At 38.6% G+C, this 24,132-nt stretch overlaps 1 long non-coding RNA gene across 1 annotated transcript in view; it reads left to right on the top strand.

Moving 5' to 3' along the window:
* The window catches only part of LOC135313178 (uncharacterized), a 158,759-nt gene extending 139,477 nt beyond the window's left edge, over positions 1 to 19,282 (top strand). Inside the window, exons 10-13 of the long non-coding RNA XR_010372804.1 lie at positions 3,840 to 3,953; positions 4,727 to 4,822; positions 5,565 to 5,788; positions 17,074 to 19,282. This is a non-coding gene — a long non-coding RNA (uncharacterized LOC135313178). The remainder of the gene's footprint in view (positions 1 to 3,839; positions 3,954 to 4,726; positions 4,823 to 5,564; positions 5,789 to 17,073) is intronic.
* Positions 19,283 to 24,132: the final 4,850 nt, after the last annotated feature.

Here is a 24,132-nt window from a genome sequence, read left to right as displayed (position 1 = left end):
TTACTCCTACCTACACTCCTTGTTCCATTTGTTTATCTGAAACTGTGCTGGAGAATTATGAGTTTATAAAAATGTAGCACTGTGCCTTGATGAATGAAATCATTAAGTTATTAACTAAAAAGTCTTTTAATCACACATACTCCTACTCCAAATATGTACACGCATAGACACACGTGCATTGATTCTATTAAAAAACAACTTTCAGGAAGCTTTGAAATTACACAAATATTAGACAATACTGTACAATTAAAAGCCCGTCTAGCTTATTAATGGATAACTCTTGCTCATCTCTGGGCCTAATTCACATGTACTGATCAAAACACACACAAAATTAATTTAGTTAGATAATATCTATAATCTTACTTTTAAACCTCAGTTCTTTGTAAGGTCTACTGTTTTGTAAGGTCACTGTGGAAAGACAGTGAAAACTGCTTATTGAAGTGATTGTGGCTTATTCTAATAACTATAAGGGAGATTTTTTCCCTCATATATTCTGCCATTAGTAGACCACCATCTTCCTTTATATTCAGTATTTAAAATTGTTTCGGGAAAGTGCCTGTGTAGTCAGAAATGCAAACTGCTTTTCTTGTGTACTGTTTCATTCTTGTTTTTATTTTCCATGAAATACCTCTCATGTTCTCATGTATTCTTCCTGTACAGAGACCCACTGCATGTAAATTCAAAGCAATAACCATGTCATTTCTTTTGTTCCAATGTCTCATTTTGGTTAGGAGCAAACTCTGTATGTTAGTTGTTACTTCTAAGATATCATACACTGCATTCCAACATAGTAATGGATTTTAATTTGAAATTATAGAAAAAACAGAATGATCTAAAATAACCCATTGGTGATTGAATGAGCTACATGTAAAATCATCCTCAGATCTGGATTCATCTGTCTGCCTTTTCTGCTGATCAGTTTGGAGTTTTTTCCCTTTTTTTTTTTTTTTTTTTTTTTAAGGACAGTTCTTAATGCTTGAACAAATCCCTTTTTCTTCCCCTCAGTAATGTGGTTAACTGTCTGGAATGTGAGCCACTGGAAATTCTTCCCCACAGAAGAATCTCCATTAAGCTTTCAAACAGAGTTACTTCATCCCCACAGCTGCATGGATAGAAGACTTTCTAGTGCCTAATTACTTACTGTATATGTCATCCTTAATTTTAAATTTTTTTTTTTCCCAGCCAGATCTTTAGGAGCAGGTGCTAGCCTTTTGCTTCCTTTCTGCTTCCTCTGTGGGGAACAGGCTGGAAAGAGCCAACAAATTAGAAAATTCTACAGGGAAATTAATTTTGCAAACAGCTGAGGAATGGCATTTCAGTATAATGCTCACTTTGTCTGTCAGCAGAGCCCTCGTTGGCTTGACAAGTGGCAGTTCTCCCAGATGTTACACATGTTGTGATGAGACCAGAACTATATCATACGTTGCCCATTTACTAAAAGACGTGGTGCTCTGGAAGAGTAAACACACTAAAAGTAATCTCTAGGATATGCTATGTTGCTGTCACAAGGCAACAGCATGGTATTTTAACATATGCTTGAAGCGTAGCAATGAACCAAATCATTTTTCAGTGAGCTTAGTTCCAAATGTTGCCTTTGCTTTTATGTAGGACTGAGGCACGGGGGAGGAGGGTGAAAAGAGACATACTAAACTACTCAGTGTGGAAGGGCTGGATTGTCAAAGTTAGGCTTGCATATTGTACACATCTAAAAATATGTGATCTGTAACATGCCTGAGCAAAACACTTATTTAAACAGTTGGCTGGTTACGTGCACACGAGAATAGTCAGATCTGCATACACAGGCTTCCCTGTTCAGAGATGCTGGTGACTGAAAACTGCGAAGACAGTCTGCTCTGAGGGATCCTGCTGTAAGATGTTTAAGGAAACAACCATGTCTTAGTGAAGACGATGACAGCCTGCTCATTTCCCAGAGATCTCACCAGTACCAATTTAGTACTTCTTACTTATGGACTAAAACCTCATTTAGCCCCTTACCCTATTTTAAGTGATGTGCCAGGTATCTCAGCTTGCTTCTCATGACAGACCTTTGTGACCCTCAAGCCAAGAGCAGCGTAAAAACCCTGGTCCTCCTCCCAGCCACATTCCTTATCCGTTCCTTCTAAAATCCCCAAATTTTTCCTCAAGCTATTCGTAACACGAGGTAACCCTCAGTAGCAGACTTCTCATGCGCGCCGTTCCTAGACTCATTTGGCATCCCTTGTTACTGTCCTGCCAGGAGATGGCCCTGGGCTTCGCTTTGGTGTTCAGCTATGCAGGAGTGTCCCCCAGACTCCAGATGTCTGGGAATTTGCCCTGAACTTAACACAGAAAGTGGGACTTGCGAGTGCCCGTTGAGTAATATAGAACTGCTTTTCTTATCTTTTTGGTCCAAACATGATGTTGAAGCTTGCAGTGTTATGAATATCTCTTCATGTGGCAGCTGGTTCATTTTTTAGATGTCTTTTTCTCCCTCAGTGGGTCTTGTATTCTTAAGTTCTTTTTTGTGCTCTTTATCTCTGTCATGAGTATCTGAATGCTTTTCCTTCCTGTGTCTCCTACGAACTAATTTGTCATATCTAAGAATATAAAAAAGTAGTACATTCATGTAAGTCCCATGGAGGTATGTGACTTTCCTGTAGCTGAAGATTTTGCAGTGCATTTTCCTTTTTCTCATAGTTGTTCTGCTGTGACAGGACTCCTGACTATTCCCCCCTGCCCCGTACTTCCCAAATTCAGTAATATTCTATATTCTGTCTCTGTCAAAAAACTCATCACTCTTTCTTTTCTTATTGGTCTGTTCTCTCTAGCATAATTACATTACTTAATACATTGCACACTGTTGGCTTCAAGGACTGTTTTTAAGGGTGAACAATCTATATCCTAGTACCAGTTCAGTGTTACCATGCATACGTCATTTTAGAATTACTTGGTTATAAACGTTTTTTAATCAAAAAAATTCAAAGATTTGCTATGCTCATGCTGAAGTGTCATCATGTTGCGGCAGTAAACACTCAACTAAATAAAGGGCTCTGACTTTGAAAGAGTCATTTTCACAGATGAAGATCACGCTTGCAGATGATAATAACGGCATTCCATCTTTTGTCTTTAAGAAAAATCAAGCCGGTTTCTATACTTTCTAAATTTACTTCAGCTGATAGCAATTACAGCTTTCCTAATGAGATGTAAGTGCTTATGAAACCATTGAACTTAAATCACAGCTAAATGCTAATACCTTCCCCTTATCTAATTAATAATTAAAAATAATCTCTTTGCATGTTTTGATTAATTTCCATAGTGGCATACATTAACAAATTGGAAAGTCTAAAAGGCATCTATCTCTAAAAGAGAGCTGCGTGGGCTCTCGAACTTAAGCAACTTGATTCTAAAATCTCTGAGTTAGAGAGGTCCTAATGTCCACATATAGAAGATTTACTCTGCAGTCACATTTTCTGAATTAATTGACTTTTTAATTTTGAAGTCCTAAATGCATCACTACTTGGCAGTTTTCCAAAGTGCATTGTGATATATCTGATACATGTATTATGGAAATTTGTCAAGGGGTCCACATTTAAAACGAGGGCCTGTTTGCAGCTAAAACAAGAATACAATTAAATTATATAGTATTATCACACATTCTTCTTAGAATTACATCTTTTATTATGGACTGCTAACTAATTACGGGAACACTGTCAGCTGAAAGTTTTAAAGTGATTGTTAAATGGGAAATAAAATGGAAAAGGTGTGCTCTTTATTGCAGGTAAATGTCTGGCTAGATTGCCTTTATATACTACCTAGACAAAAGTTCTTAGTGATTTAATTTTCTCTTTATTGTCATCCAGATGTTCAATTTTTATTGTCATCCAGATGTCCAGATTTTTATATGGGATAATTTTTTTTTCCAAAGTGCAACAAGAGTCAAGATTATATCTGTATGTGTTTAGGAGCCAAAAAGAGTAAGTAAGAACATTTGCACTATTTGCTTAATGGTCTAGCTGATGAATCTTTATGAGTTCTGCTGTAGGCTACACCAGAGTTAGAGTGACATGAAGAAGGATGTTTTCATGTGATGTGGTGGTCATCAAAAAGATCAGGAGATGTCAAACAAGAAAGAAAGATATTGTTTTATTTTGGGAGCATGGGAGTGTGTAAGGATGACAGGGTGGTTAGGTGAAGTGGGCAGTGATTTAAAAAATCCTTACAATTAATGGAAATATTTCATTATGTTCTAAACACAATACATGTTTCCTTTGGGGTAAAGCAAAATGCTTTGTTTTGTCTTTATGTGCTTAGGAGAACTGAATTTCCATTTTGGTTCTAAGAGATCCACCATTTTAAAAATTTAAATTCTATTTCAAAATAGTAATGCTGGTTTAAGAAATCAAAACTTTTATTCATGTACTTATTTCCACTTTGAAGTAAAGTAGTTCTCTTAATCCAGTTGTGGGAACAAAGCTACTCAAGTTGCTCTGAGTTTGAAAAAGGTTTTAGTATGTCCCAGACTCCATTTTTCAACTAATTTTGTATTGATCAAGAAATTTCATTCATCTCTAGCTATAATGGGGGTTTTTTTGCAAGATTTTTTTTGGTATGTGTTTGCCGCACATATTGCAAGACTTAATAAATAAAAAAAAAATTGATTTATGACTTGGTTTGTGTGGACAAGTTTATGAATTTATGAATAGCGAAGTTGTATATGTTTTTAATTAAATTCTTTCTTTCCTCCAAGGATGTCACTATCCAAAACAATTTGAGAATTTTGTTTAGAAAGTTTACTCACACCTTGCATTATTATGTACACTCTTGAGACAAACTTGCATCTGGGGTAGATATTTATAAGAACAGTTTCCAAAGTTCAGAATGGAAACTTTTAAACTTCCATGCTGTACTAAGTTTTTATTTATGCCTGGCTTAATATTGCATTGCAATATTAATATAAATTCTTTATTTTGCATAATAGAAACATCTCTGCAAAATGTAAGCCTTTTCTTGATACATTTTTGCAACAGCTGCGGATAACATTCCTCGTTGAACTTCTAGATTGTTCAGTGAGGTCAACATTCATAAAGCATTATCTCTACTACACTTTAAAAATTTTCCTCTAGCTGCTCTAAAAATGTGTTATTCATTTCTCTGAAGTCCCATCAATTTATTTGAAAGCATGGCCTGGAAAGGAAGGAAGGATAAGGAGACAGTGGGAGTGAATTAATATTTTATTGTAGTGACACTCTTGTGTTTTTCCAGAGAGTCAGTTTTACTTATAACCTTCTGACTGCAGTGCTATCCATCGCGGTTGCTCAAAAATGAAAGGCTACATCTTCTTTGCTGCTAGTTCATGTGATGTAGCACAGATGAGAAAATAGGTAGATATTTATGCCAGCTTTATTGTCTGAATGAAGGCTGTGACAAGTTAAAGATGCACCACCTTTCCCAAAAAGCAGGCATGTGGGGGGTGGGGTGGGTGGGCCTGTGTACGAGGCAAGACATGTTAACTTTCTTCTTATGATGTCTCTCCTCTTCTTCCTCTTGCAAAAATAATGCCCGCCTCAACCATAACGTCATGGCAGCTCTGGGGACAGGTGGCTTTAGACCTTGGAAATGTTATGGATCTGCTGATCTGCTGCTAAGCTACTGAGGAACAAATATACCTTCAGATGGCGCACACACAGACACAGATTAAATCCCTTCAGAATCTTACTAGTCTTTTTAAAACAGCGTGAAAGGACACGTGTCAGCGATGCAAGGAAATTACGTGGAAGTTGAAGAGCTAGGCTACCCCCTTCTGAGTCTGGTAAGCAGACCTTAGCAAACACCTCACCATTCATGGGAAGTGTCAGCGCTGCTAATACCAATGCACATTTGTTAGCCTTCAGAACTCTAGATACGAGATCTGGCACTCATAGCTATTAGAGATACATCTCAATGTGAACGCGAGCAGACACCTAGATGGTGTCTAACTGATAATTAGGTTATGCAAATGGCCATTATCAACACAGAACATACAAAAGCAATAGAGCTTTGCAGAAGGTTTTTTACCTTGCTTTCAAATTTTTCTTAGTTTTAATTGGTCATCAAATCATTCCATTGTATTTATCAACAATATCCAGAAAGACAAGAATATAATTGTGCTGAGGATTAATCTAAAGATGCTATTTAAACATCTGCCCATTGTAGCCAGAAAACTGTTCTACTCATCTGAGGGCCTGCTCTTGCCATAAGAGAAGTGTTTTGGAGTGGCTAAGGGTACCAGGTCACTTCCTTCATGGCTGAAAGTGAAGTCATGGCATGTGTGTAAAAACCAGAGATTTCCAGAAAGGACCATGATTCTTTTGCCATTGGTCAATACAATGTTTTACTGTTGACTCCCGCAGAAGCAAAGTTAGGCCAGTACTGACTGCTTCTGAAATCCCACCCTTAATACCAGCCTTCTTAAATGTCAGCCTTCCTGCATTCTTTCCAAATGTTGGAAAAAGCCCTGAAATCTCTGCCCCTCAGCCCGATTGAAATCACAAGAAAAGAGGTTAGTTGGTGTTTTTTTTATTTGGGTCTTTTTTTTTTTTTTTTGTAGGCCATCTAGAAGAAAAATTTGAGTGGAAATTAGATGAACATAAAATGATTTTTGACACATTTGGCAAATGACAGTGTTTTCAGAAGTTTGCTCACAAAAACTGTTGTGTAAGCATCCACTTGCTCAGTTTGAGTAAGATGGTTTCTTGCCAGGAAGCGGAAAAAAAAGATGATCACCAGTTGGCAATATTGTTCTTTCTACTCATATTTTCTTTGCTTATGACTCCCAAAGTATTTGGTGGAAATGGCAATGTTGCTTGTATTTTTACAACTAAAGCACAGGAGATTGAAATGAAGATATGAAAACATGAATGCTTGAGAAGTTACATTCCTGGAAAAGAGAGACACAGATGAGCTGACAGAGAAACATGCTCAGAAGTACGCTCAGCATTTATGAAAATCAAAACACTTATTTAGGAGCCTAAGTTAAGCACTAAGCGACTGCCCCAAACTTTCATAACATGCTAGGAAAAGAGCAGGAATAAGAACATAAATTATTCATAGTTACCTATCCTAACTACTAGACCATATATTATATCTCTTGTCTTTAATTTTGGGAAAAAAACCCTGCATAGCCTAAATTCTTATCCATTTTTTTCAACTAGAAATGTAATCTGAGAAGCAATTTTTATGCTGGGTTGTTTTTTAAGTGGGTTGATGCTGAGGAATTAGAAAAAGCTGCAAGTCTCACATTTTGCTTTACATAGTCAATGTTTCAATGACCGACCACTTACTTATCATTCTGTTCCATTCATAAAATTATGCCATATACAGTCATGTAGGATTTGTCCAGAAGTTGACATGTCCTTTCATTGCTAAAAACTCTGGTTTGGAATGGAATGGAATGAAGTCAAACACAGGAAGGAAATTATTATGGAAACTGTAAGAATTTGAGACCTCAGCTATCATCAGACACAAGAAAACATTTCCTCCTTTTATTGGAAGGCGTGTAATTACTGATCCGTCAAAACTGCCAAGTAATATCTCAAGAAGGTATTTAGCTTCTGAAAGCCAATTCTGCCATCAGAGTACTTGCCAGGCACAAGGAGAGCATCACATTGTGACATTTTTTTCTTACAGGAAGAAAAGTTAGAGATTTTAAAACAGTAAAGTTTTGCATCTCAGGCTGTTATTCCCTGTTTCAAGGGACCCTACTTAATATTTTTATACCCTCAGAAGCTTTATTAAAAAGAAGATAAACTCCAAAGAATGTTGGTAAACTACTTTTTTTTTTTTCATTTAAGTGGGTAAGATTATGATGGATACACCTGATTACATTATCAGAGTCTAGGAATTTTAAGATAAACTCGGGTCCAGAAAAAATTCAAGCTATTCACAAGTCAAAATAATCTTCAAATACATCATGTGAAAGACAAACAGATCTACGCATGTGATACTCATGCAAAGAATTTTCCAAGTTAGTTGAAGACATGTAAGTGTGGCACTGATTGCATGTGTTTAACCTTTGCATGGTAAGAGTATTCTTTCAGCTTGAAATTATGAAGTAATGCATAAAACATTTGCATATCTCAAACAGATTCATAAGCTAGACTTTAATAAAGCCATTTTCAAAATTTTATTGTCATTTTAATTCTAAATTATAATGATACGTTGTACACAAGAATATAAAAATAACAACAGCATGCTGTTGTGATAGAACAAACTCACATAAGCGAAAATATAGAATAATTACTGCACAAAAAGAAGAAAATGCATTGGGCATGGATAATCGTTATTCATAAAATGTTAGCATAGTGGGAAACCAAGAAACATTAAGCATCTCGGCTATTCTTGACTGTGATTTCAGTGGAAGCCACCTTTTTTCTGAGTACAGCTGTTTGTTATTTGTACCTGTGTCTTCATATCTTAAAATTACCTTAAAGAATGTTAAGTGACAACTAATTCTAATTAACTACTATTTAATATTTGAAGGGAGCAGCTTTGCATGGAAGAAGCACAGGGCTAAATCTGCAAAGAATACAATGCTGGCTAGTGCAAGACCTAACTTTAAGGCATCCTGCCAGCCAGCAGGACATTTTGCTCCAAGATTAGGCACATCACTTCCTTAATTAATGGAGGGGAAGAGCTAAGTCAGCTCAGGGTAATGTCACTGGAGACGAGGAAACTGAACCCTTCCAGAGAAAAAACTGCAAGATGCCAGCTGTATCCCTTCGAGTAAGGCATTTAACTCTACTTAGTTTTCTCCACTGTGAATCTGGTCTTTGAATTAAACATCTCCAAACTGGACAAAGGAAATCCCATCCCAATATTCAAAGCATTTGCCTGAGTGGGGACCTATTTGCACAAATCCTTTCTGCTTTAGCTTGAAAACATAGTGCTCTGGCTTCCAGCTTCTTTTTGCTGAATTTTTTTACTTAGTATATATTGCATACTTTGAGGGATGGGGAGGAGAGTGCAGCCGATCAATCAACTTGATAGTTAGATAGTCCTTGGCAGAGGAGAGAATGGTATTCAGGTTTCTGGTGCAATGAACATTTACTTTATGCAGAGAAGTCCTCCAGCAGGAGAGGCTGGTACCTGATAGTCATAAACTGTTGTAAATTAGTGCGATCACTATTCAAACAGAGTCATATATACATATATGGAGACAGAATATAAAGCCAGAGACCTATGAATATCAGCTTTCTTCACATACACCACAAAGAAAACCATCTCAGTATATAGGACAAAATAACGGCAAGTACTTTCAGAACTTATTTTGTTAAATTCAGAAAAATTACAGAAGATGCCATTGTCTGATGAGGAAAAATTTATTAAGAAGAACAAAAGGAAAAATGTAAAACCAGCAAAATCTTTTACTCTGCGTAGTTCTTAAGGGAAGCATAGAAAAAGCCACATGTGCAAACTGGCAGAGAGATCAGATCGTTTTGTCTCTCTCTGCAGTGAGTTGAGCTATAACCACCTGGCAGAGTGAGGAATCGCTGCCCAACCAAACACGTACCACATGGAGAGGTAGCACTCTTCTGTTTTTTTTCATGACAGAGTAAATAGTTCAATGTTTGTGTGAACGTGCAGCTGGAGGGGCACCCTGTTTACAACAGGCTACGGATGCCTGTGGAACGTTGCCCTGGAAGACTTTGCCAATGAGATTTCCAGCAGGAAACCGAAATGCTAAGCAGATGTATTTTCTTTCAGACCTAAACTATTGGACTCTTCAGCTTTAGGTTCAGATTGGCAGAAAATCTTCACTTTTTCCAGTTTAACATTTTTTTAAGACAAGAGTCACAAAACAATGACTTTTCAGCCCTATTGACAAGGACTGGAAGCCACTGGGAAGGCCATGAAGGTCTGTGTTCCCCTGAGGGTGTACAGACTGCTCATTAAGCCTGCTTGGTTATCTCACTTATGCACTGAACTTAAAAAGTCAAAACAAAAAAAGAAACCCTACCCCTAAAAGCAAGTAGCACTCCTGCTCAGAGGATGTTTTAAGGGAGTTATTCCAACTTGATCTTTCTCCCACATACCCTCTATGGGAGGAAATATTTGTGGAGGAAACAAAGTGGAAAAGATCACAAAGATCCTGCCTCATAGATTTCCTGGTGTTATTCTGTAGAGGAAGAGGCAAAAGTTCTTTCCTCAAATGCCTTTTTTTGATGTAAACAAGGGGAAGAATATTGTCTTTTGTTAGCATTTTGTTTTCCTCATTTGCCATTATCTTCTAAACATGTTCTGTGAAGATGCAATTTATTAATCACGACCGTGTTGCGTTCTATAACAAAAATGATCCTTTGGGACCATATTTGTAATATGTGCTGAAATGTATCATTTGCTAAGTGGTCTTATCTCTAATTCATAGTCTTTGTGTGCTTTGGAAGAGCATTTGGCAAACTCTGTGCAAGGAAGTAATTTAGTTATCTGGCTGCATTAAGGATGAAATCAATTTAAGATGAATTAGGACTTCTGGAAAAGTGATATGAAAAAAAAAACCAACAGCCTAAGTTCTTGGCTTTAGAAAAAGTAATTAGCCAGTACTGCAAGAGCCTTGGTGAACATGCAATCGGATATCCTTTAGTGGATCTAGAGGAGCAATTTAAGAAAGAATTGTCCCCAGCTTTCCATTCTTACCTCTCAGCTGGTTGTTACTTTCTCAACAGTTTAGATGGGGCATGTACCCTAGCAAGTGCTTCTAGCCCATTTCGGTGACAAAAGAGATTAGTTTAAATCACTGGTTTAGATCATTCAGGGGACAGAGAGCAAAGCGCTTTCAAATGATGTGAGACACCATTTCAGTTTGAGTCCCTGTCTTCTCTTCTTGTTGCTCCATGGCCATAAAAAGGTTGTAGAGGGGATGTTGCAACTTGAGTACACAAGTGAATGCAAACCTTCAGCTGAGACTGACTTCAGTTCCAGAGGGTTCAGGTTCACAGCATGAATTTAGAGACTGGTTATTGAGAATGCACTAAGTCTCTGCTAAGTGAAGATACAGTTCACAAGCATTTATTTCAAGTTATCCGCAGTATAGTGATAAATCTGTGCAATTTTATTTCCAGCTCAACAGGACATCATTGGACATTGCTAAACTGTTCAATGTACATAATGTGATACTCTATGATAAAAATGATCCATTAGTGAGCTGAGCGACAAAAAAAGCATGTCTAGAAAAGTCCTTAAGGATAGGCCAAGATCGTTTGCATTTATTTTAATGATATCCAAATGGTGTTCTAACTAAAGATGTTAATAATTACGATGAGCAATAAAACGCCAGAAGGAGTTAAACTTACTGGCAGGCTTTCTTCTGCTGCAGTGCTCTGTTTGACATAATTCCATAACCTCTTCCCTTCAATAAATGTCAACTACTTTGTTTTAATTTTTTGATTTCTTAAATGTCCTAGCTGTGAAGAGAGACAGAGCATGGAAATTGTCAGGGATATATCACGTTTTGCATTCACATGCTCATGGTTTCTGTTAGGATGACTGAAAGGCCAGAGAAGACGCTGCAGGAAGACTTTCAGGCAACAATAAATATGGAAGTTCTTTCCAACTCAATGTCTTGAAATGCTGTAGAAGCTTTAATCAAAAGGCCTTGCTATGATCAACTCTGGTAGAGGAATAAGAGTACTATTTCCACAATAAATATTTTTTTTTTGATGGTGCTTCCTCTGAAAACCGCCAGTGGAGAAGTGGGGGGATTTGATGACAACATAGATTTAAAAAAATCCTATAAACATATCTAAAGGCAGAAGATGATGACAGTTTTCAAAGATCACCGACCAGTCAAGAACTGCTGCAGCCAAGTGAAAAACCTTCATTGCTTTTACTCAGAAGCTCGATTAGTTAAAGAGTCAATGTGATACAGTAGTATCTGACACAAGAGACCAGCCTCAAAGGCCTTTGAAGTCCTTTCCTCTGAAATGTCCTTTAGAAGGCAGAACCTCATGTTAAAACAGATCTTTGTGGTAGCTCCACATGAGCTGCAGGGACCCCTCTACCCATGACCACTTGGTTTTCGGTGCTCCTCTCTGTGGCTGGTGTGAGAGTGTGGGGCTGGTCTTCTGTTCATGTGGAACTAGAGACACTTTTGCAGGCTGTGAGATTTGTAAACCTTATAAAGTGATTGAATCATAATGGCCTAATCCATCTCCTACCAAGAAAACTGATAGACTCCTAAATCTTCTCTGGGGCTGAAACTGAATAAGTTTGTGAACAAGTCATGGAAAGCACCAAGCATGGTCCATACTTACACCCTACCCCACAGTGTTTGGTACAGGACGAGCAGAAAAAGGCAAATGAAGGGTTTTCGTTTCTGTGGGTATTTACAGAACCTCTAGATGCAGATTTGGCTTTGAAAAACTTTTAATAAAATAAATAATAGATCATTCTTTACCCTACACATTTTGGAAGAAACTAAGAAAATAATAATGTGCCATTTCTGCACAAGCCTGAGCTGGGGTCCATACAGATAATGAAGCTCATTGTAATGAGTGAAATTGGGTTAAAAACAAAGCTGTCCCTGAGTGTCTTCCTCCTAAGGTCGAGAGTGACAGAAATAAGCAAAGCTAATAAACAATCCTTGGCTCAGCTTTAACAGCATTTCCAAAGGCCTTTTAAGAAGACATAAATACATTAAAGAATAGCCAGAATCTTAACCTGCTCAGCAATCACAGGTTTCTCAGTTGTGTGTTGAAGACATAGCAACCTAAATTTCCCTTGAAATGACTCTATTTCAAGTCATACACTTTTCTGAGCTATATTTTTAGAAGACTTTGTACTAGTAGTCCAAGAACTTATTCCAGACAAGGACTTAGCTTGGGTTTATGTTAGCATATAATTTGTAAAAGTTTGTAATAAACATGCCTCACTGAGACTGGCAGAAATTATGGGAAGGAAAACACCGCGACTAACTTTGGGCTACTTGCTTTGATTCAGACCTCATTGTGTTATGTTTGTTATGTGAGCTTCAAAGCTCCAGAGGAGTGATGAATTGTCCTGTAACTAAGACCAGAATTTCCAAAGGAGCCTCATCTTTTTAGAAACTCTCTTTTGATTAAGGATTTTGTCTTCCAATATAAATATTCACCAGAGGCCTGATGCTTAGATCGGGAAGTATGCTAACAGGCTTCCATTCAGATAGGAAGAAATATGCAATGCATAATTCAAAACCTTAGGCCTGAGCTGGCATCCTGTTATACACCCACTGAAGTCAGTGACATTTTAGGATGTACAGGAAGTGCCAAATGAAGTCTTACAAATAAACACTTAGTGAATATTTATATAAATATGGTAAACAGAGAAGAAAAAATACCAGTATGCATGCTGGTGGTCAGTCTGAAATTACTACTCTTCTCAGGCCAGGTTTTATATCCCTTAATCTAATAGTGCCATCGTTATTTTTCCAATGCTTTTCAACTCGTGGTAAGAGATAGTTTCCCCTCTGTTAGTCACACAAACTAAAAGCAGGTCTGTAATCTCAGTTTAGCTGCATTTGGAAACTAGTTATGTTTGTCAATGATGAAAGAAAACCAGGCAGGAACCTATTTACCAAGTTTCTCTGTAGAAGCTGTCAGTTTTTCCAAGGTCATTCTTTTCTCCACGCTGGGCAGCTTCTCTGCACTGGATAAAGTTTTGAATCCTTCAAAATACCAGTTTATCATTGGTACAATTCAGGAGCTTAAAAAATTAAAGCATGTATCAATGTATTTGGAAATAGCTTTTAGAAACTACTGTGATAATGCACTTTGTGTGTGCGTGTGTGTGTTCTGTTTTATTATTTCAAACATGTAGATGTTTTGGTCCAAATGGCTGATGACATTGTTTGAGGCACTGACCAGGTTCAGAATGGGAGAATACCATCGCTCTGAGGAGCCAACACTTTAAATAATGTGAAGCTATTTTTCTTGCTCTTCCAAAATGAGGCTTAGTCTATTACTTAACTGTCCAGGAAGCTATTGTTCAAAGGTGATGAGGGACAATCTTGAATTAAGTGGAAAAAAGTTGTTCGTATAAATTAAACAAATATTTAGTTATAATAAATGGTGGAATTTTAATAATTAGTGAGAAGTCTTGTGTTTATAGATTATTTTTTTTCATAACATAGTACGTAAGTAATGAAAAGAAAACGTTGATTATTCAACATACAAAAGCCAATTTTAGAGGTATAACAGATGGAGAGTGCTAGAGCCAGAAGAGAGTGAATATTTTTTTAAAAGCTATGTGATCATGTAATTAAATTGAATGGATTAAATAGAATTCACAAACATTCAGGTGACTTAGGTTGTTCACATTGACATCAAAGAAGTAATGAAATTCCTGTTTCCCTATATGTGCACAGTTTGGAAAACCATTTATTATTGCTGAAATGAACAGCATCATGGCCATGCATTCAGCAAGCCCAAAACTATAACATGACTTGAGTGATCAGTTACATATAACAAAGTGATTATGGGGGCAAGCAGAACAGAGTGTAACTTCTTCCAAGTTGCTGAAAAATTACAAGTATTACCTTGTTAGAATTTGTCTCATAGGCACAACCAAACCAGTAACACAGAAGAATGGCAGGAAAGAGAGTGGGGAGAAGAGGGAATGACTGACCTTTTCGTGATTACAGTGCTTGACAAAGCTGGAAATAGTTCCACCTTCTCCAAGTCATAGTCTCAAAAGACTGTATTCTCTCCTTAAAGAAACAAATTCATTTTAGAAGCCTTTAGGAACAGCACCAAGGGCTGTGTGTATGTATACATATATGTGTCTGTATAAGCCAACTAAACTGCTGTTTCTCTGAGGTGTTTCAGCATCCTTGATGCTGGGTACTCCTTTTCTTAAATCGTGTCCTCTATGGGTTTTTCAGTCAAACCAAGACATTATTTTTAAAGGTGTCTTCTACTAGATGGCTAGGCAGACAGAGGCTATGTCACAAGCAGAGCCAGCCAACTCCTGCCTAAAATGTTCAGGGCACGCTCTGTACTGATGCTTGCTCTTTGCTTTGCTTCCTTTAGCTTATTAGATACAGAAAAAGGCCTAGGTATAATCAGCTTTTCCACCAAAGGTCTGAAACAGATAACTTGATAAAGTCAGGGAAAATGAAGTGACCAAGAATCATCTGTAGTGTCTTTGCCAATGATAACTGTAGTTTAGGCTTTCCATTTTCCCAGAGATACCATACATGCCTGTTGAACATGCTCGTATCCTCTGCTGCACCAATGGAGCAGGCACTTGACTGGCTTTCTTGATTCCTGAGGTCTCACAGCTGTTCTTTTTCCTGTTTTATGGTGGTCTTTTTTTTTTTTTGCATTAAGTTCATATGTAAATGAGGCAGCTTTCATATGATTTCAGAAGTATGTGACCAGCCACACAGTCTCAAAGAAACAGCCAGTTTTCTTTTTGGTTTATATTACTGTATTGGCTTGAGCATCTTCCTCTTTACAAGAGCCCTTCTGTCAAAGAAACAGAAGACATCTTTCTTACTCCCCAGCCATTCTGCAAAGTCCTGCATGAAATAGTCTCCTGTAGCCCACAGGTCTCATAGCACTAATTCAGTCAAGTGCACAAATTCCACTCTTAATCCTGTGTTTCTTACACTGATGTTGACAATCTCTTTGGGAGATGACAGAGAGGAGACTGGATGGCTCAAAATATTATTGATGGGCTGCTGAAGGTCTGGCTACAGTTTTTGTAGCTTCATGAAGGAATTGACTGTGCACTCTCTATTAATCTTCTCTTAATTCATCTTGTGGCCGAATCCCATGGCTAATGTTGACGAGTTCAGCCCTTCGTTTAGCCAGTTTGGTCAAAGGCAGGCTGGTGGCAACTGAAAGCTATGACCAGCTGATGGCTATATCCAGTAGTAGTTTGTGAAAATCGCTTTAGTGTCCTCAGTCTGAATTTTACTGACAAAATGTCAATATCTTAAAAAAAAAAAGATCTCCAAAATAACTGCTGGCTGAAGGTTCAGGGGCAATCAAAGGTTTAAAGACAAGAAGGGTGAACTTGCCTCTTCCCTAGAAGTATTCTCTGTATGCCAGCAATGAAGTGCAAAGGGGCACGTTTATGTTAACAGCAGCCAGGCTGTCAGTAAAGAACTTCTGTCCTCAGAAATACCAAATCGAGTTCATATGAATTTCCCACTCTTCCAAAACCACTTTCCCACCAGGCAGAAGAGATCACAAAATTAAACAGCATTCCCTCCTTCTCACATCTCTGCAGTTTGTAAGCACAGTGCCTGTCATAATGTTCCCAGGAGGTTTCCTTAACCATAATGTCTCATCCCTGCAAGCAGCTGCTTCCTTTTTGCACAAGAGTTCTTGGAGACTTGCTTCACTTATCAAAACTAAACCACTGAAAAGCTGGTAAATAACTAAGATCTATTGGGAAGATGACGTCCCACTGCAGATGGACAGATTTGCCTAACCTATAAAATAATTCTGGAATAACTATTGTTCTGGCAAAATTCTAAAATGTAACAAAGTTTGATTGTTTTTGGCTTCTCATAATTTGCTTACTTTGGGGTTATAGCTGACCCTCAATAAGCACATGTCAATCCCATTACTGTTAACAAGAGTTAAATATACACACATATCTAAGAGAGGCTTGACCAGTTACTCTCAGTGTTCCAAGGTCAGCTGAAGTCTGGACCTTTTACTTTCTCTATGCTCCACTAATTGAGAGCAAAGCTTATGCAAGACTTCCTTGGGGAACACGGGCTCTGAGGTTTTTACAGTCCACAAGGCTAAAATTCAAATATGAACCACAGCTGTTTGGATAGGAGTCTTGGACCTCTTTGTTTTGAACTATAGTGACCTGCTCAGCCTTACCAACACGTGAAGCTCTGAAATCCCTGCACAGCTAATGACTGGGATGTGAAAAAGCGCCTGGCAGGCAGAGCTGGGTAAAGTGACCAGTTTACAGTGCTCTGGGATTTGCAGGTGGAAGGGCTGGCCTTTCTCTCTCCCCCCGCTTCTTTACACATCATTTCATGCATATACATATATGCATATGTGCAGATTTGAATCTATGTTCACCATCCAAACAGCTGACCCGATGTTCTTGTTGCAGATGGTGAAGTTCCTCCCTCCTGCCAAGTACAGGTATTTTTATGAGTCCCTGGAAAGAGGTAAAATAAGAAGGGAAACAGAGTGTGGGATAAACTAGTAATTCAGTTTAAGTAGTGATAGACCTCCGGTGCCTTAACACTTTTAAATACATTTTATATACCTGTGGTAGTGCATGTATTCTGAAGTATATGATACACATAAAAGCGCCAGTTAAACCTTCCCTTTGATTTAACTGCAATCACCCTGATAGTTAGAATATCAGCAGTGAATAATTTTGCAGGACTGAGACGTGATAGTTTATTTAGATGGTCTGGCAGTCCACCCTCCAGTGGCCATTGTGGCTTGCACCGGGTGATAATCTCAGTGGAGGCTGCTTGACTGATAGTGTTTTTCTTGAAGTCAGTGATGTGATCGTCTTATACCCCCTTACATTCAGAATCTAATTCTGTTATCTTCTTTGCAAAAAATATAGGTATTCTCTATATTAATGCCTGATCACAGCAAGACAAAGCATATCTTGAGCTGTTTTGAGTGTCTGAGCTTTCACATTGATTTCGCTGTTGCAAAGCACATCACATATTTTGTAACAACCGTGGAAAAAATTAAATTCTTTATCTATTGATATAATTAATGTCTTTGTGCATCCAAGATAATAGGAATTCCAGCATTCATGCTTACTATAAAATATAGCAAGCAAAGGCTAAGTAAATTCTGTTTGTTTTAATACGGAAATGATTTTGACTGCATCTTTGGCTTTGTATGACATGGAAACTGGTGATTGTTTATGCTTTGCTACTTTTTTTGGTCTGCATTAAAATCCCACATGAGAAACAAATTTTTCTCTAGGAACAAAATGTTACTTTTTTGGGACTGAGTTCTAATTAGTTGGGTAGTACGTCTGTTTCTTTTCAGTTGGGAAAATGCAATGCATATAAAATCCAGATGGATAGCACATGATGCTGGAACTATCCCTGGCCAATCAGCCACGTCACTTGATTAAAAGAAACCTGTAAGAATTTAAGTAAAAAAACATACCCAACAGGATAGTAAGAGCAGCAGACTGGCTGCAATATGGGATTTCATCACAGCACCGAGATTGCTTTGATTTGCTGATCGGCCTCCCCGCACCTTATTGAAAGTTAACCTGCAGTTGTATTTACATAAAACTCGGGGAGAATTTGTGATTAAGACCCTAAATACCAGTGGTAGAAGATATGTGGTAAGTGGGATGGGGAGGAAATTCATCATCAAGCTACACCAGGCCACAAGGACCACAGCTTTAAGGCAACGGGCGCTTCGAAGGAGCTCAGCTGAGAGAAATGCAACAGAAATCCACCCCGACATGAACCGTAATATCTCAGACCAATTCTTTTTGTGTGGATTTTGCCTGTGACTGAACAGTCTTTCAGAGCACAAGTAAGCACATATTATGGCAATTACTCACAGCCTTGCTGGAGCAAAAGCTCTGAGTGGTCCGGGGTTTCACCAGATCTGAGAGTGAGATTTTTTCAGAGAGGTCTAACGTGGGCTAGGAAGAAGTCTGAAGTAAAGGCAGGCCTTACGGAGGATGGAACAGCATCTGGAATCCCTACGGACTACTGCGGGAATGTTTATTATTCTTTGTTTATTATTTTGAGTGAGGGAGAGTGGTGCTCTCCCTCTTCCTCTCTTTGTCTCCCTTTGTTATTTGTGTAATAAAATTCCTCTAGTCGTATAAAGTAAGTCATCTGGAATTGTGTAGCTCCTGCCAGGAAGATGGAAAAGCCCCTCTCCTGTGCAGAGAGAAAAATATGGACTCATCTCAACCGTTGAGAAATTACAGAAATAAGGCATTTGTCTTTGGGTTATATTTATACTGCAAAGAGCTGTGGCAAAAAAATTTTGCTCCTTGCTGTTAAAAATTCTGCTTTTATCCTGTCCAAGGTGTTATGTTTATTTAAAACTTGAGAAATAATTTGTACATTTTAAAATAAAGCATGCAAAATACATTAAAAAGGCTCAGCATCAAAGCTGGTTTTTCTGCCAGCGGGTGCAAGGAAGGAAAAGGAAATGAGTAAGGAGAGAGGAGCGTCTTTACAGCCACATGGCTAGTGAAATTTTCTATTTATTCTTTGGGGAAAAAGCAAAGTGGCTGCCTAGCTGCTGGTTGGATAGGTGCCGGTACTATTTTTATTGGCAGGCAACTCTGAGTGGCTGAAAGGTGGTCATTAACACCCTGACACAAAGTGCTGACAGGGCGATTATAAGATTAACACCCTATGTTATATTAACAGTGTCAAAACCTCCCCTTACCTGTCAGTGAGAAATAATGGCACGAAGGAAAACATTGTAGACATACTGAGATTTTAGCATTAAAACGCCACACAACTACTAACATTTTCAAATTGGTCTAAATATCTAGATGACCTACTAAAGTCCAGTAAAGTGAAAGAATGTATTTTACATTATAGTTTCACCGAATTAAAAAATGAACACAAAAGCTAAGCCACCAGGCTTACTTCCTCTCTTGTTAATGGCTTTTAGCCTCGACCTGCCTGCAAGTGGGTCTTTCACAAAAGATGCCACTAGACTTTTGGTTTGAGATCTTGGAAACTCAGGGTTTTCCCATATAACTTGATATATTTGACAAACAGTACTTTTCTGGAGACTCTTATTGCTGATAATATAAGGCAAAATTTGACTAGGATCTGCCTACAGGTCCACTGGTTATCCCAGACAGCACTAGAACCTGGTTTTATCAGAGAAAGCCTCAGGACCCTAAGGATCCAAGTGCATGTCTGCTCCCTGTTCGTGGGAGTGGGATGGGCAAACCCTCTAGCACAGCATCAGCTAACCTGGTTTACACTACCCAGTCTTCTGCCACTGCCAGCTTGATTAAATAAAATAAACGCCAGGAGAAAGTTCTCTCTGTAGCACTAGACCTGCACCTTCATTGGTAAAAAAATTAATTCATTGTGTTCCTGGATTGTATTATCATTTTAATTTTTAAGAACTAAAACGCATCATGTTTTACTACCTGGGGAGAGGAAGGGGGAAAAAAAGAAGGGGGCATGGGTGGCATAAAAGAGGCTCGACCTCAGACAAAGCCCTTCCAGCTGCAGCCTGCTGGAGGAGTTCCCCTGCATAAGCAGCACCTTTCCAGCACCGGTACGGCCACTCTGGGGCTGGCAAGGCTGTAGATGGGAGAGGGGAAAAAACCGTCCCGGAGCAGCACCTGCAGGGGCCCACAGGCCTTTTGCCCCTCTCTGCCAGCATGAGTTGGGCTTCACGAGCTCTGCCAAAATTCCCCATTCCTGCCCAAATATGCTTGGCCACGTGCCTGGCAATTTTTGTTCCACAATTGTTCCCCCTCAGTGTCCGTACTCTGCAACATCAGTGAAGCACCATATGATTTCTTCAGCTTCAGGTCTCCAGGGTGCCTACCTTTGTACTGGCCAAGCTCTTCCAGCTCATTCATTCTTTCTATATAGTTTTTTATATTATATTGTATATGAGAGTATATTCTATATGCTATATATTTTTGTCTGTACTATCTATAGATATAATGTATAATACATATGCTTTATAGTTACTTCTTCAGTTTCTGAACGAGATCAAGACACAGTCAAAGCACCCAGAAATGCCAGGAAGTGTTTATGTGTTGCATAAGAAAAGTTTAGTCGTTTTAAGTAAAAGATTGTTGGGGTTTTGAGAGCCTTGCAATGCCGTCATGTCATTGTAGCTTGGGGTTTATTGAAACCCCCTTAACAAAAGTGCATGTAGTTAACGCAGGACTTGTTACAAATTACTAAAGCACCAGCTGAAAAGTTCAAATGTCTCGGAAACAGATCCAACAGAAACATTTAATGACTAAACAAGGATAAAGGATGGATTTATGGCTGCTGTTTAGTTTGGGGGGCTGTTGGAAGACAATGTCAAAAATTCACACATGCTTTCAGAGCTTCTGTTAAATGAACACTGTGCCTGCAGAAAACGGAGTATTTATTATAGCAACTGATGAGAATTGCCAAAGGTAGGGAGTTTCCAATAGATAGGCTTCTCGTTTTAGGAACAACCTGTTAAAGTATTTGTATGTATGTGCAATTTTATTACAGCATCTGCTTTGGCTGAAACCAAGGTCTCCAGGGCAAGTCTGAACTTTCAAGTCATCTCTAGAATTGAGTGTTTTCATCTACATATCTTTTTTACTTCAAAAAATTAAAAATATGACATAATGCAGAGAAAAATTATGTTTAATCATGGTTTATTATGATCTTCAAGTAGTTTTCCATAGTGACAAGCGCCTCAGAATATTTTCTGAAATGTTAGAAATGCCTTTAGAGATTTTTGGCATTTCACAAAACTTGGGTGATTTTTCAAAATGAGGAAGAGTCAAGAAACATTAGTGGTCATTGGCTATTCAGTGGTCTAATTTATAAGAAGGTCAGGTGGCCACTGGAAAAACACTCTCATAATGAGATCTTGCATACGTTACAGTTCTCTGGGAATTTAAAGAATATATAAAGGCTTTGTTTACCACAAGAATGTCATTGTATTGCTCTCCACTGACTTTAGCTGTAAAATGCTTAACTACACCATTTTAGCTGTTCCACAACGGTATATTTCACTCTGATTTATTTTACTTTTATTAACAGCCCTAGGGTACTCTGTGGGAACCTTGTGTCCTGTTTCTCTGTTTCTGGAAGTAAGCAGAACTTCTGTTTCATGCGGAAGAGTGTGCAGCTCTCCTGTCCAAAGGGCCTCTCTGTCTGCTGGGTGAGACAGGGACGAGCTCTTTGAGCATTGCTTCTGCTGGGAAGTATTAAGAGGGGATTAGGGGCTTGGCAGGGCTAAAATCGGTGATCGGTACACGCCACAGATTCGCTGGCTCGGAGCGCTGAATGGGAGCAGAGCAACAGGCTGTATCTGCTAATCCTTATCCCTTTCTTTCTGCACATCTTCTGTGTGACAAGGAGAGATCACGGGTCACGTCCTGCCCCAGCCCCATCCCTTCTTTCACAGCTGCGAATGAAGACTCGCTTTGGCAAAGCCGGGGTGGCAGTCAACAGAAAAAAAAAGCCACAACACAATGAAAGCCACCAAATAGTTAATAAACTATGAAATCATGTGTAGGCATGAAACTGGGAGGAGAACTACCTAAGACCTTATTTACAAAGGAGTAAAGACATAAAAGATGACCTTCTATGACCACTAAAGGGATAACTTCATCAGGAGATACTTGTGCCAGAACATGAACAGACTCTTGCATGTCAATCATGCCGAAGTGCCGGAAACTTTACTGTAATCTTTTGCAAGGGGTTTTGAATGAACAAGGTGGGGCTTTTTTTTGTGTGTGTTTTTCATGTTATTGGTTTTGGGTTTTTTTGGAGTACAGTGCTTCTCTCTGATAGGGCGTTTGTGAACGTTGCTGACTGAACACTGGCATTCTTAAACTTAGGGTCCCTAGTTTGAGGCCGATGCCTTTACACACCAGGAAGAAAATTAATATACACTCATGATATAATGTTCATGGTCCTGCAACCAGTAAAAAAAAACAACACCCCCAAAAGTAATTTTAAAATGGCCAGTGTAACTGTGCATTGTTTTAGTGTTATGTGACAAGCACTAAATCATCTTAGTGCTTTTTTTAAAAATGAAACCAGCCATATACTGTATCTTTGCCTCAGACAAATTGCTGAGTGACTTAAACCCCACCTACATTGAAAACAAAATTCCTCCTTCTCTAGAAGCAGCATGTCTCTATTGTCGGGTGCACAGAAATCACATCTTCTGCGATCCCTACATTATTCTTGATGTGAGGCGTACTTTATCAGCTATAATATGTGCGTATTGTCCATGTTCTCCAAAGGGCAGACTACTGAAGGACACAGTAGATTTTTATTTCCAGCAGGGTGGAACATGAAATGGGGAGGTATGGTTGATGTGGGCAACTGACACAGAGTTTCCTATGTGCTGGTTTTCTCAGGAAGGCAGCATGGGAGTGACCAGAAATCATCCTAGGGAGAAATGTGGGGTAAATATTGCTTTAGGTGCAGGAAAACAAGTAGAAATCATGTACTCTGCGTAGCTAGTATCGATGCACTATTCTTCATGTAAGGTATACTCTATCTGCTAGTTCCAGATGAAAGTATTTAATTCTGATTTATTTAATTTTAGAAAGCTAGTAAAAATGGGAAACTTTGTCCTTGAGATGTTGGCCTGTGTTGTGCAAGGTCACCTATGTGCATTAAGAAAGCGAGGGAAGAAATGGAACAGAACCTGCAGGTAAGCCACAGTTTAACATTAAAAACTCTTGTCTACCTTTGTGTCTTCTCATCTGCATTGCTTTGCCTTCCTTAACATATGGCTAGGGAAAGACGGATTTTTAAGGCGTTTGTAGCATGGTATACAGAAAAACACTCCACTTTTTCATCTCGTTTAAGAATACTAGAGTGCACTAAAAATTTGAAGACTCTTTTTTATATAATTGCTTTAGGTGGATCAATTTTTTTTTTTCCCTCTTTGCTTTCCAGGTGATTTTAAGTACATAAATAGAATGTTCCTGCTGGCCTTTTTATCCTAAAAAAAACCCAACCCCAAACCCTTCCATATATCAGTGTCATCATGATGAATTGCACTAGCAACAAGAAAGCAAAAGAATTCCTGGTTAGGCTACTGCAGTTTGGAGAGGAGTCAAAACTGGACAAAGTATTGGACCGTGACTACTGTCACCAGCTGACTTTTGCCAAAAGCATATACCCTTCCCAGAGCCTGAGTGGGACGTTTACATCATCAGAATCATCCCACAAGCATCGACGGATGAAGTTCAAGCACTGCCCACCAGACTGCTTGGTGGCACAGCGCTGCTGACACCTGCCACACCGTATCAACACAAAAATAGCAACACAGATACATGCCCCGAAGACGTTCCCATCCCCTCTCTGCAAGGTGAAGGCAAGGTTGTATAGCAGGCAAAAATACTTCCATGCTTTAGGAAAGGAACAAAGTGACGTGTCTGTGGTAGCTCTGTTGGCTTCATTGCTATTGTTGCTGTTTGTTTATTAGCACTTGTCAAGATTTA

This window comes from Phalacrocorax carbo, chromosome 4, assembly GCF_963921805.1.
Source record: "Phalacrocorax carbo chromosome 4, bPhaCar2.1, whole genome shotgun sequence".
Lineage (NCBI taxonomy): Eukaryota > Metazoa > Chordata > Aves > Suliformes > Phalacrocoracidae > Phalacrocorax > Phalacrocorax carbo.
This window is presented reverse-complemented; position numbering and strand designations above follow the sequence as displayed.